The sequence below is a fragment of the Panthera pardus genome, unplaced genomic scaffold, assembly GCF_024362965.1.
Source record: "Panthera pardus isolate Hobbes unplaced genomic scaffold, ASM2436296v1 HiC_scaffold_20, whole genome shotgun sequence".
In the NCBI taxonomy this organism is placed as follows: Eukaryota; Metazoa; Chordata; class Mammalia; order Carnivora; family Felidae; genus Panthera; species Panthera pardus.
In genome coordinates, this window is record NW_026526766.1 from 253,840 (window position 1) to 267,248 (window position 13,409).

The window sequence follows — 13,409 nt, forward strand, 5'->3', positions numbered from 1 at the left end:
TCCTCAGGGTTGTATGTCTAGCTGTGTGTTTGAGAGTAGATTTGACAATGATTTAAGACTGCTTATTCCGCTGGGTTGTTTCCACTGTGTAGACTGTGAACTACCTGCAACAAAACACCTGGGCTCCTCATTAAATATTGTTAAGTAACAAGACATTCCCACTGAACCAGAATCTTGGAAGTGCTGTGAGTGAACTATCTGCATTTAGGAAGATCATTAAGCTGCACTAGAGGAACTTATCACAAAACTTTGTCAAAGTTTATAACTGACTTTGGATGTAATGGCCTTTGACTAAGAACATAGTAAATAGATTGGTGAGTCCCTTGTAACACAAGTGATAATTGTAAGAATGTGCAGATTTTCATTTTTGGTAGCTAGCTTACCTATTGCCATTTCTTTGCAGAGGCTGCATTCAGTTTCTTAGCAATAACCTGGATATTTGATGTATAGTGTGGATAGAGGGAAGGGAGATGCTAAAGAAAACGTGGCTTGTAGATTTTAGGTGCTTTATCGCTAATAATTTTAATAAATACATTTTAAAATTGAAAAAAGGATATTTTAAAATTGGCCTGAAATTTCATTTTGTCTTAAATTGTTCTTTAAAACTCATTGGTGGTTAACTCTTCCCAGTTAACATTTTGCCTTAACCAAAGAATCCCTTTGTATACAGGTAAACTTTGTTCCCAAAATAGGTTTGGCAAATAGCTAACTTTAGAGGGTGGCTGTTAGCCTTATGTAGGACTTTGCTGTGTGGTTTTTAAATTTTTAATTCTTTTGGTGCATTAAAATAAAATTTGATTAATTAAAATTACTACTTGGATGGAACAGTCGACTTAAAAGATTGCCTCTTTTTAAACTTGTTTTATTCTGTCTTGTTGCACTGCCTTTTCCTTCCTAATGCTTTATTACAGAAGGTAATGGTTATTAGTTAATGGGGGTCCCCCATTTTAAGTTTCATGAGCCTGCTGTGTTCATCATTGGGCTGCCTTTGACACGGTGCTTAGTAGATGTTTTCTTTGAATAATAAATATATGCATTGTAGGCACACATGTGTGTCCTCAAGGGATTGTTTCTTTGAGACCTGTTTTTAGTGTGAATATAGACATGCCAGGCCACTCATTTTAAGGAATTACGTTATTTAAAAAAAATTTTTTTTTCAATGTTTGTTCATTTTTGAGAGACAGAGAAAGACAGAACGTGTGCAGGGGCAGAGACAGAGAGACAGACACACAGGATCTGAAGCAGGCCCAGGCTCTGAGCTGTCAGCACAGAGCCTGACATGAGGCTCGAACCCACGAGCCATGAGATCATGGCCTGAGCCGAAGTTGGGTGCTCAACTGACTGAGCTGCCCAGGTGCCCCTGAACTATGTTATTTTTGGTCCTAGCTCTCTGACTGCCTGTCCCCCTCAGCTTCTTTGTTAAGAGTTTTAAAAAGTATTTTTCTGATGCAGCCAGAAATCTGTAGTGGTTCAGCAGGTTTCTCAATATAGAGTTAATCCTATAATCATTCTCTAGTAAGACTTCAGAGTGAAATGAAGAATACTTGGGATACTTTTGAGGCCTTGTTAAGAATTCTAAGACCACCTTCCAGACAGTTCAAATCCTTGGGAACCTTTTTGGTCCTACAACAGATTGTCAAGATCCGTTTTAATTTCAATTAATTATTTTATTTTATTTATTATTTTTAATGTTTATTTATTTTTGAGAGAGAGAGAGATCATGAGCAGGGGAGGGGCAGAGAGAGAGGGAGACAGGATCCGAAGTGGGCTCTGTGCTGACATGCTGACAGCAGACAGCCTAATGTGGTGCTCAAACTCATGAACCGTGAGATCATGACCTGAGCTGAAGTCAGACGCCTAACCAGCTGAGCCACCCAGGCACCCCTAGTTAGTTAATTTTAATTTATCCCAAAGACTGATGTGCTTTTCTTCTTACTGCTCAATGCAGATAATTTTCCTGGTGGTTCTTTGTCCTTGTTAGACCTTGGAATGCAGCCTTCGAAGCCAGCTAAAATGCTGCTTTACTGCCTCTTTCCAGTTTCGAGCCAGTTTTGGTGCTTGCAAAGATTTGGTTAAAATAAACATTTATGTGTGTGGAATAGAGAGTTGCTAGCATCACTCTGACACACTTCATAGAAGTGTTGCTGAGTTAGTAGATGGGTTCATTCTCTTTTTCTGAGCTCTTGGAGTCAAGTAAGGCTAAATGTCCTCTACTGTCCTGTCTTCCCCAGCCTTTACACCATAGTTTGCTACATCTGTTTTTGTTCTGATGTTGCGGGGCTGGTTCCCTCTTCCTTTTGGGGGGAAAAAAGGTTTTTTTCTTCTCTGGCATTTCCCTCCACTTTCTGCCTTTTCTGGTTGGACAGAGAACTGATAATGTTAGGTTGTTTGATGAGGAAGGAACAAAATTAGGGTTTATTTCATTGCAGCAGTTTGTTTATCATCTTTACGTTGGGTTCACTGTTGTCAGATAACTAGTTCTTGGCATCTTGCATCTGTCACCCACCATGATGTAACTGTTAGGATGACGGTTCATGTGTGGGTTCCATTCTAAAAAAAGTGTTTTTTTTAACATTTATCCATTTTTAATTTTTTTTTTTTTTTTTTTTTTTTTTTTTTTTACATTTTTTTTAATTTATTTTTGGGACAGAGAGAGACAGAGCATGAATGGGGGAGGGGCAGAGAGAGAGGGAGACACAGAATCGGAAACAGGCTCCAGGCTCCGAGCCATCAGCCCAGAGCCTGACGCGGGGCTCGAACTCACGGACCGCGAGATCGTGACCTGGCTGAAGTCGGACGCTTAACCGACTGCGCCACCCAGGCGCCCCAACATTTATCCATTTTTGAGAGACAGAGCTTGAGCAGGGGAGGGGCAGAGAGAGAGGGAGACACAGAATCCGAAGCAGGCTCCAGGCTCTGAGCTGTCAGCACAGAGTCCGATGCGGGGCTCAAACTCACAGACTGTGAGATCATGACCTGAGCCGAAGTCAGATGCTTAACCGACTGAGCCACCCAGGCACCCCTAGGGTTGGTTCTATTCTATAACTAGTGGACAGCACTCTGTCCTGTTTCCGTTGGGCGAGAAGTCATCTGAGGGAAGGATTTGGAGATCTAGAACAGAAGTCGTCTGAGGGAACGATTTGGAGATACAGAACAGTACCTACATACTAATATTTTGTTCAATCTGACTGTTTGCATTTTAGCACCAGTAGGAGCCCTCTGTCTGAAGTAGTAGAGAACAATTTACTCTTTCTTAGTCATTTTCTATGTGAGATTTGTTGCCTGTCACTTGTAGCCATGTCCTAGAGTACAACCGTAGTTTATTAAATACCATCAGAAAGTTCTCAGCCCCTAATACACTGAAGCAGATTTGTGAAGTTGACCTCACACATTGGCTTAACCTTCTAGTAGCAGTAGTTTGTACGTAAAAATGACTCTTTACGTCCCTGACTTACACTGTACCCTCTATTCAAAATGTGCATCCTCTTGGAGGGCCTAATCTCATTTTATTGCAAATAAAGTTATCTGATTAAACTAACATAAACATCTTCAGACATACTTAAATAGAGCACTATTTCAATAAAGATACACTTAATACTGGTCCCTGTGAGTGGAAAATTCTGTTCTTGGAATTTGCAGATTTTCTTTTGCAAGCTAGAGATTCAAGAATACAGTATTCCCCCACACCATCCTCTCCATATGGTGATCTAATAATCAGAGAGTGCCATTTAAACACTTTGCTGCCACATTTGGTTTCCTGTCCTTGCTGTCAAAATATGTGCTCATTTATTCAACAAACCATATATTCTGTCTTGTCTCCACCTTATTTCCTCTTCAGTCCAGCCCTTCTTTTCCTTCACTTAATCATTTCCTTTTGGGAACTGAGGTAGATAGAATGGGATGGGACTGTTGGGGCATTTGGAGCATAGTACACGGGTGCTTTGCTCTCCACGTAAAAGGAAGTCAAGTTCTAGCTTTAGTCACATGGAGACTGTCTTGCTTCCTGGAATCTGGGGGTTCAGGTCCATCTTATAGTTTTGATAGTTTTCTAATGGTTTTTTGACCAAGTACCCCAGAATTTTCCCTCTTGTGCTCCTTATAATTATTAAAATGAGATAAGTGGCATTCAGTAAAAGTGTTTATATGATCACAATGTGTTAAATCTCTCTTTTCTCTTGCACAGCTGAGTGTTGTGATATAATGAGACTTAACTAAGCAGATGTACTGACTTTTGCTTGGCGTTTATTTCTCTCCTGTGTGCTCTGGGTGTATGTTATAGTCTGTTTATATCAGTAAACTTTTGAATGCTTAAAAAAAAAGCAGTGCTGATTTCCAACTTTGGTACAATTATAAGAAGAGTTGACATGGAAGTATAACAGTTGGTAGGTCTCCTTTCTTAAAATTTGATATATAAAACATGCTGATTTTTTTTCATAGGTTTTTTAGCGCTTATATCATTACGTTGCCCTCTGGCATCCATTTTATCTGATGGGAAGTCAGCTCTTCCTAAGTATTGTTGTTTTCCTTCCATCAGGGTCTGTAAAGTATGGCCTACAGGCCTAACCTGGCTTACTGCCTGTTTTTATGTGATCTGTGTGCTAAGGATGGTTTTTACTTTTTTTTTTTTTTTTTTTTTTTTTTTTTTTTTTAAATTTTTTTTTTTCAACGTTTTTTATTTATTTTTGGGACAGAGAGAGACAAAGCATGAACGGGGGAGGGGCAGAGAGAGAGGGAGACACAGAATCGGAAACAGGCTCCAGGCTCTGAGCCATCAGCCCAGAGCCTGACGCGGGGCTCGAACTCACGGACCGCGAGATCGTGACCTGGCTGAAGTCGGACGCTTAACCGACTGCGACACCCAGGCGCCCCTTTTTTTTTTTTTTTGAGAGCGAGAGTGAGCATGAGCAGGGAACAGGAGAGGGAGAATCTAAATTTTTTTTTTAATGTTTATTTTTGAGAGAGAGAGACAGCATGAGTGGGGCAGGAGCAAAGAGAGAGAGGGAGACACAGAATCCGAAGTAGGCTCCAGGCTCCAAGCTGTCAGCACAGAGCCCGACGTGGGGCTCGAACCCATGAACCGCGAGATCATGACCTGAACTGAAGTCGGACACTCAACCGACTAAGCCACCCAGGCACCCCTGGGGAGAGGGAGAATCTTAAGCAGACTCAGGGCAGAGCCCGACATAGGGCCTCATCTCACAACTGTAAGATGAACTGAGCTGAAATCTAGAGTTGGATGATGTTTTATCGATGGAGCCACCCCAGGTGCCCCAATTTTTACATTTTTAAATGTAAAATGTAAACATTTGGAAACAGTTGAAAGAAAATATGAAATTGATATGAAATTCAGGTAGAAGTATCCATAAATAAAAATTTGTTGGACCTCAGTAGTGCCCATTGAATGTGGCTGCTTTGGTGCTGCAATGGCAGAGTTGAGTTGCAACACAGACCATGTACCCTGAAATATTTCCTATGTACTATATGTCCCTTTACAGAATAATTTATCGGTCCCTACTGTATGTGGTGAATTCATTTTCATTTTTTTTTCTTTTCTGTGCCTAGAGATTTTTCTCTTTGTCTTTTAATAATTTGTGCATTAAGGTGTCTAAGTGTGGATCTCTTTGTGTTACTTTTACTTGGGGTTTATTTAGCTGATAGGGTCTATAAATTAATATTTTTAATCAAACTTGGGAATTTTTTGGCCATTATTTCTTCAAGTATTGTTGTTGCCTCCTCTGTCCTTTTGTTTGGGGACTTCTATCACACACTTTTACGTTAATAATGTCACACAGGTCTCTGAAGCAGTGTTCAGGTTTTATCTTTTTTTCTTCCAAAAGTTACTGTCAGACTTTTGACATGATGGTATAAGGAGGTCAGCAAATTCTCTTCTAATAAAATTGGACAGAACAGTCAAACAACATTTCAGTGCTCTGGAATTCAAACACATACAACAAACCGAGAAGCATTGATTCATTCAACTACTGAACTTTAGGCAAAAACAGTGAGTTTGCAGTTCTGAGCTGCATCCTTTTGCTAAAATGTCCTCTCTCTCTCTCTCTCTCTCTCTCTCTCTCTCTCTCTCTCTCTGCCTCTCTGCCTCTCTGCCTCTCTGCCCCTCCCCTCCTTGTGCGCTCTCTCTTTCTCAAAATAAATAAATAAACTTTAAAAAAAGAAGAAGAAGAAAGTACAAAGAGGTAAAAAGAAAATCCAGCTGAGTAAAGAGAACAGTTAAAGAAATAGTGAACAATAGTGTCAAATACTGAGAGGCAAAGAAATAAATGGAGTGAGCAATTGTCACTGTGAATATAACCACTCCTGAGTCCTGTGAATCCTTTTATCAGATCACTGAAATCTGTTCGGTTGATGAACATTTGGGTTTCCAGTCTTTGCCTCTTACATATATTGCTGTCGTGATATCTCTTGTAAAAGTCTTTTGATGATTGTGTATACACATTTCTTGTAATATATACTTAAGAGTAAAATTGGAGGGTTTCATTCAACTTCAGTGTATATGCACTGCCAAAAGTTTTCCAGAGTAATTTTACCGATTTACCCTGCAGCTAGCCAGGCTTTAGTTTATGCAGTTCAGATTATTAATTTTTCCCCTTAAGGTTAGTGCTTTCTTAAAGTCTTGTTGAAGAAACCTTCTTCCCCAAAGTTTTATTGGTTTCTTTTTCACACATAGATCTGCCATCCATCTAGAAATAAGTCACTGTGTTTTGTAGGGGTCCTTTGTATAGATTCCTTTTGATTCCATATGAATAATGCATAGTTGAACCAGCATCATTTATTGAAAAAAAATCTCCCTTTCCCCACTGTGTCAACTTTGTCATAAACCAGTCAACCAAATACATATGGATTTGTTTCTGAGTTTTATATTCTATTTATATATCTTACTCTATTGTCCTGTGTCAGTACCAGGCTGTGTTGATTTCTGTAGCAATATCTTGCTATCTTTTGTAACTTCTATAGCTTGGTTCTTCTTCCTCAAGATTGCCTTGGCTATTGTAGGCCTTTTATATATCTATATACATTTTATAATCAGCTATTCAATATTCACACAGTAACTTGATGGGAATTCTGATTGATTACATTGAGGATGGATTAATTGGAGAACTGATCTTTATAATATTGAGTCTTCTACATGGTATATCATCTTTATATCTAGTCTTTAAAATTTGAGTAATATTTTCTCTTAGTGCAGAGATTTTTCACCTGATTTATTCCTAGGTATTTGATGGTTTTTATAAATGGTACAGTTTTAGGGGCACCTGGCTGGCTCAGTCAGTTGAGTGTCCCACTTCAGCTCAGGTCATGATCTCACAGAGCCCGCATCAGGCTCTGTGCTGACAGCTCAGAGCCTGCAGCCTGCTTCGGATTCTGTGTCTCCCTCTCTCTCTGCCCCTCCCCTGCTTGTGCTCTGTCTCTGTCTCAAAAATAAGTAACATTAAAATAAATTTAAAAACCATAAATAAATGGTATAGTTTTAAAGGTTTAATTTTCTATTATGTTGGTATATAAAACAATTTGTTTTTGTGTTTTCACCTTGTGTCTAGTGATTTTGCTAAATTCACTCATTAATCCTAAGTGTTTATCTGTAGATTTTTATATACATATTCACATATTTTGTGAATAGTGACAGTTAACTCCTTCCAGTCCTTTTTTTTTTTTCTTTCTTACTGCCTTACTGTGACATCCAGTACAGTGTTGAATAGAAGCAGTCGTAGTAGTGGACGTCCTTATCTCCTTGATGCTCTTTGGTGGAAAGTGATCTAAAATTTACCATTAAATGTGATATTTGCTGTAGATTTGTTTTTGTAGATAGTCTTTATCAGAGAAAGGAAGTTCACCTCTGTTCTGATTTTGCTTAGTGTTGTTACCCTGAATGGGTGTTAAATTTTAACAAATGAATTTTCTGCATATAACCGGATAATAATTAGATTTCCCCCCTTATTTGGGTATTGTGGTTAGTTATATTGATTTTTGAATATTAGGCTACCCTTGCATAAATCCCACTCAGTTTTGATATAAATTTATTTTATAACTGGAAGCTTCATCCATTTCACCCTTCATCCCCTGCCTCTGTCAACTACCTGTCTGTTCTCTGTATCTATAAACTTGTTTGTTTTGTTTGCTTCCACATAAAAGTGAGATTTGCTTCCACAAAAAAATTGATATTTGTCTTTCACTTATTTCTCTTAGCAAAATGCCCTCAGGGTCCATTGATGTTGTCTCAAATGGCAGAATTTCCTTCCTTTTTTTCTTTTTTTTTTTTTAATGTTGAATTTGAGAGAGAGACAGAGTGTGAGTGGGGGAGGGGCAGAGAGAGAGGGAGACACAGAACTCGAAGCAGGCTCCAGGCTCTGATCCGTCGGCATAGAGCCCAAAGAGGGGTCTTGACCTCACAAGCTGTAAGACCATGACTTGAGCCGAAGTTGGGCACTCAACCCACTTAGCCACCCAGGAGCCCCTCCTTCCTTTTTTTAATGGCTGAGTAATATTCCCCTGTGTGTGTGTGACTTTTTTTATTTTTATTTTTAATTGAAATACAGTATAATATTATATTAGTTTCAGGTGTACAACATTGTGATTTGACAATTCTATACATTGCAAAACGCTCACCACCATGATAGTTACCATCTGTCATCATACAAAGTTATAGTCTTGCTAAGTTCCCTATATTGTACATCCCTGGGACTTCTTTATTTTATAACTGGCAAAGTAATGTTACATTGTGTGTATATATATATACCACATCTTCTTTATCCATTCATATATTAATGGAAACTTAAATTGCTTCCATGTCTTAGCTATTATAAATAATGCTTCAGTCAACATAGGGGTACATGTATCTTTTTGAATTAGTGTTTTTGTTTTCTTTAGGTAAATACCCAGGAGTGGAATTACTGGTTCATATGGTAATTCTATTTTTAATTTTTGAGGATCCTCCATACCCTTTTCCATAGTGGCTCCACGAATTTACAATCCCACCAACAGTGCATGAAGGTTTCCTTTTTCTCCTCATCCTTACCAACACTTGTTATTTCTTGGCTTTTTGATACTAGCCATTCATCTTACAGGTCTGACATGGTATCTCATTGTGCTTTTGATTTGCGTTTCCCAATGATTAGTGATGTTCATGTGTCCATTGGCCATTTTTATGTCTTCTCTGCAAAAAATGTCTCTTCAGGTTTTCTGCCCATTTTAATTGGATTATTTGTGGATTTGGGGTTTTTTTTTGTTTTGTTTTTTGTTTTTTGGTATTGAGTTGTGTAAGTTCTTTCAATAATTTGAGTATTAACATACCCTTACTGATAGGTCTTTTGCAGTTACTTCTTACATTCCTTATTATCTTGTCATTAGTTGTGGTTTCCTTCACTGTGCAAAAGCTTTTTATTTTGGTGTAGTTCCAATAGTTTAAGAATTATCATTTCTAATCTTTTCAAAGGAGTTACTTTTGGTTTTGTTGATTTTCATTATTGAATGTTTAGATTTCATTTCATTGATTTCTGTTCTTTTATTACCTTATTTCATTATTTCTTTGGGTTGGATTTGCTGTTCTTTTTCTAGATTATTTTATTTTATTTTATTTTATTTTATTTTATTTTATTTTATTTTATTTTACTTATTTTTTTAACAAGTTTTAATTCACTTTATTTTTTTGTACAAAACTATGTGGTGGCCACAGCTGGAGCCTGGGTCCTCTGCACAGAGACTCTGGTGTGGGACTTTACAAGATGGTCAGTGAATTCCTGATAGGGAGACTTGGTGAACACAGTCTCTTTCCAAAGGTCAAGGGTGAGATAGCTGTAGGTCTTGGAAATGACATCAAAAGTAGCCTTGGCTAGAAAGGGGAAGACAACAGGAGCAGGTTGGTGGATTCTGCTGACAACACCCCAGGTGCAGATAGCAACTGTTGCACTCCTAGGAACCGAGAGAGGCCACTTGGGGCCGGTCTATCATGCATTAGGAGGACCTTCCTCTCTCTCTGAAAATACGCCAGCCACACACTGAGTATGATAGGGCAGAGCTGAGAGAGGTTTCTAGGTTCTTTACATGGAAGCTTAGAACATTGATTTCAGCCTTTTGTTGCTTTTCAGTTTTAATGTATTTAAAACTTTAAATTGGTCTCTAAGCATTGATGTGCTTATACTCATGAGTTTAATGTGTTGTATCTTTATTACCATTTAGTTTCTTCCTTTTTCTAATACTTCCTGTTACTTTGACTCATGGATTGTTGGAAGTGTATTGTCTTAATTTCCAAACATTTGGGGACTTTTCTAGATTGTTGTATTATCAGAGAACATATTATGAATTATTTTAGTTCTTTTAAATTTGCTGGTGCTTGTTTTGTATCCTAGTATATGGCTAAGTCTTATAAGTTTTCCATATGGCCTGAAAAGAACAAGTATTCCCTAGAATAGTGTTCTCTATATGGTAAGTATGTTAAATGTGTTCATTACGTTTGCTATCTTTTATGTATTCACTGGTGTCTTTTGTCTACCTGTTCTGTCATCTTTCAAGAGAGATGTGTTTCTCTTCTACTTTTTGCGTTACTGTTTTGCAACTACATTCTGTATTTTTTAAGGACTGTAGTACATTGTAATATTTATACAGTCCATATTTACCTTGATATTTATCCATTCTGATGCTCTTCCTTTTTCTGGATTTCTGTGCTTTCTCCTGTAATCAGTTCTTCAAGATTTTTCTTGTTTTGCTTAGTCTGCATAGGTCCCTGTGCAGCACATTGTTTTTAATGTATGTAACATTTTCTTGAATGTCTTGGAGGACACTTGCACTTACTCTAAAACTTTCTTCTGTTTCCTACCATAATTTGGTTATTTAGCAGTGAAGTGGATTATCTTTTCCTATTTGTGTTCTTTTTTGTGCCTTTCAGAGGTTTTCAGATTTTTGTTGAATGTTTTATATGCTTATATTTACAAATGAGGGGGTAGATCAGAGATTGTGGAAACAAATGTCATCTGGGGCTAGGCAGGTAATGTAAACGTCAAGTGGGATAAAAACATTACATTTGGAAGATAGGCTCCATCAACCGCAGTGGCCACTGTCTGCTTACTCAGCTAATTGGTGATGTGCCAATTCAAGCCCCATGTTTTGAAATCTTCGGTTTCCTGTGACATGCTAGAAAAATCATAGGGAGTATGGTGAAATTTCCTGAAATTTACACATTGACAACTACATCACTTTGAAAAACACAAATACAAATCACAAAGGGCATCACTTTGCCAGTTTGCCACTGTGGCCTAGATTCCTCTGGTAGCTGGAGTATCGTTACCCAACCCGGGTGGAAAGCCCTATTCCTCAGAATTGAATGCAGGCATTGCTTATAGGAGCTCTTGGTTTTTGACAATGTGGTTCAGAGATCCGTCTATTGTGATGAAGTGGTTTATTATTTGATTTTAAGGCTTTCTGCTACTCCTGGCAGCCGTTAAGAGGCCTTGGGCACTGTCTTGTTTAATCTCACCCATTCGGTTCTGCAGGTACCCTGTGTAGAAGTCTCGGTCCGGAGAACTTTGTTTTCTGTGTTTTTTAAATTTATTTTTATTTTTTAAAATGTTATATTTGAGAGCGAGCGAGCAAGGGAGGGGTGGAGATGGAGGGCAGAGGATCCCAAGCAGGCTCCACCTGATAGCACAGAGCCTGATGTGGGGCTCAAACTCACCAACTGTGAGGTCATGACCTGAGCCGAAACCAAGAGCAGATGCTTAACTGACTGAGCCACCCAGGCGCCCTCCCCGTTTTAAAAAATTTTACTTATTTTGAGAGAGAGCAAGCAGGGAAGGGGCAGAGAAAGGGAGAGAGAATCCCAAGCAGGCTCCACAATGTCAGCACAGAGCCCAGTGTGGGGCTAGAACTCATGAACCATGAGATCATGACCTGAGCCAAAGTCAGAGGCTTAACCCACTGAGCCCCCCAGGCACCCGTGAACTATGCTTTTTTTTTTTTAATTTTCTTTCTTTGTTTCTTTAATATAATTTATCGTCAAATTCACTTCCATACAACACCCAGTCTTCATCTCAACAAGTGCCTTCCTCAACGCCCATCACCTACTTTCCCTTCTTCCCCACCCCTCATTAACCCGCAGTTTGTTCTCTGTATTTAAGAGACTCTTGTGGTTTGCCTCCCTCCCTCTCTGTTTGTAACTATTTTTTCCCCTTCCCCTCCCCCATGGTCTTCTGTTAAGTTTCTCAAGATCCACATAGGAGTGAAAACATATGGTATCTGTCTTTCTCTGTATGACTTATTTCACTTAACATAATACCCTCCAGTTCCATCGATGTTGCTGCAAATGGCATGTTTTCATTCTTTCTCATTGCCACGTAGTATTCCATTCTATATATAAATCACATCTTCTTTTATCCGTTCATCAGTTGATGGACATTTAGGCTCTTTCCATAATTTGGCTATTGTTGAAAATGCTGCTATAAACATTAGGATACATGTGCCCATGTGTATCAGCACTCCTGTATCCCTTGGGCAAATTCCTAGCAGTGCTCTTGCTGGGTCATAGGATAGTTCTATTTTTAATTTTTTGAGGGACCTCCACACTGTTTTCCAGAGCAGCTGCACCAGTTAGCACTCCCAGCAGCAGTGCAAGAGGGTTCCTCACCAGCATCTCTAGTCTCCTGATTTGTTCATTTTAGCCACTCTGACCAGTGTGAGGTGGTATCTCAGTGTGGCTTTGATTTGTATTTCCCTGAAGAGGAGTGACGTTGAGCATCGTTTCATATGTCTGTTGACCATCTGGATGTCTTCTTTGGAAAAGTGTCTATTCATGTCTTCTACTCATTTCTTCACTGGATTATTTGTTTTTCAGGTGTGGAGTTTGGTAAGTTCTTTATAGATTTTGGATACTAGCCCTTTATTCAGTATGTCATTTGCAAATAATCTTCTCCCATTCTGCCGGTTGCCTTTTAGTTTGTTGATTGTTTCCTTTGCAGTGCAGAACTTTTTATCTTGATGAAGTCCCAGTAGTTCATTTTTGCTTTTCCTTGCCTTTGGAGATGTGTCAAGCAAGAAATTGCTGCAGCTGAGGTCAAAGAGGTTGTTACCTGTTTTCTGTAGAGTTTTGATGGTTTCTGTCAGAACTATGCTTTTTGATTCTTACATTGGGCACAGATATGGAGGTCAGTAGCTTTGAGAGCAAGATACCAGGAGCTTATTTTGTAACCTGTTCAACTATGGATGTTTTTCCTCCTCCTCCAGATCTAACTTCCTCCCCCCCCCCCCCCATCCCCTGACCTGATTTCTGGAAAGCGTACTTTTTCAAAGATCTTTTTTTTCTACTTTCACATATTATTGTTCTTCAACTGTTTTAGGGTTTGTTGTCAGCCTTTTCCCATCTGCTGTAATCATCCAGAAGTGCCTCACTATTCTTAGCTTCCCAG

At 38.8% G+C, this 13,409-nt stretch overlaps 1 protein-coding gene and 1 non-coding gene across 3 annotated transcripts in view; one reads left to right on the forward strand and one right to left on the reverse strand.

Moving 5' to 3' along the window:
- The window catches only part of MFSD14B (major facilitator superfamily domain containing 14B), a 73,824-nt gene that overhangs the window by 28,774 nt on the left and 31,641 nt on the right, over positions 1–13,409 (forward strand). The window lies entirely within an intron of this gene.
- Positions 9,912–10,040, reverse strand: LOC128778731 (small nucleolar RNA SNORA64/SNORA10 family). The gene has a single exon (XR_008424457.1). It is a non-coding gene; the product is annotated as a small nucleolar RNA SNORA64/SNORA10 family (small nucleolar RNA).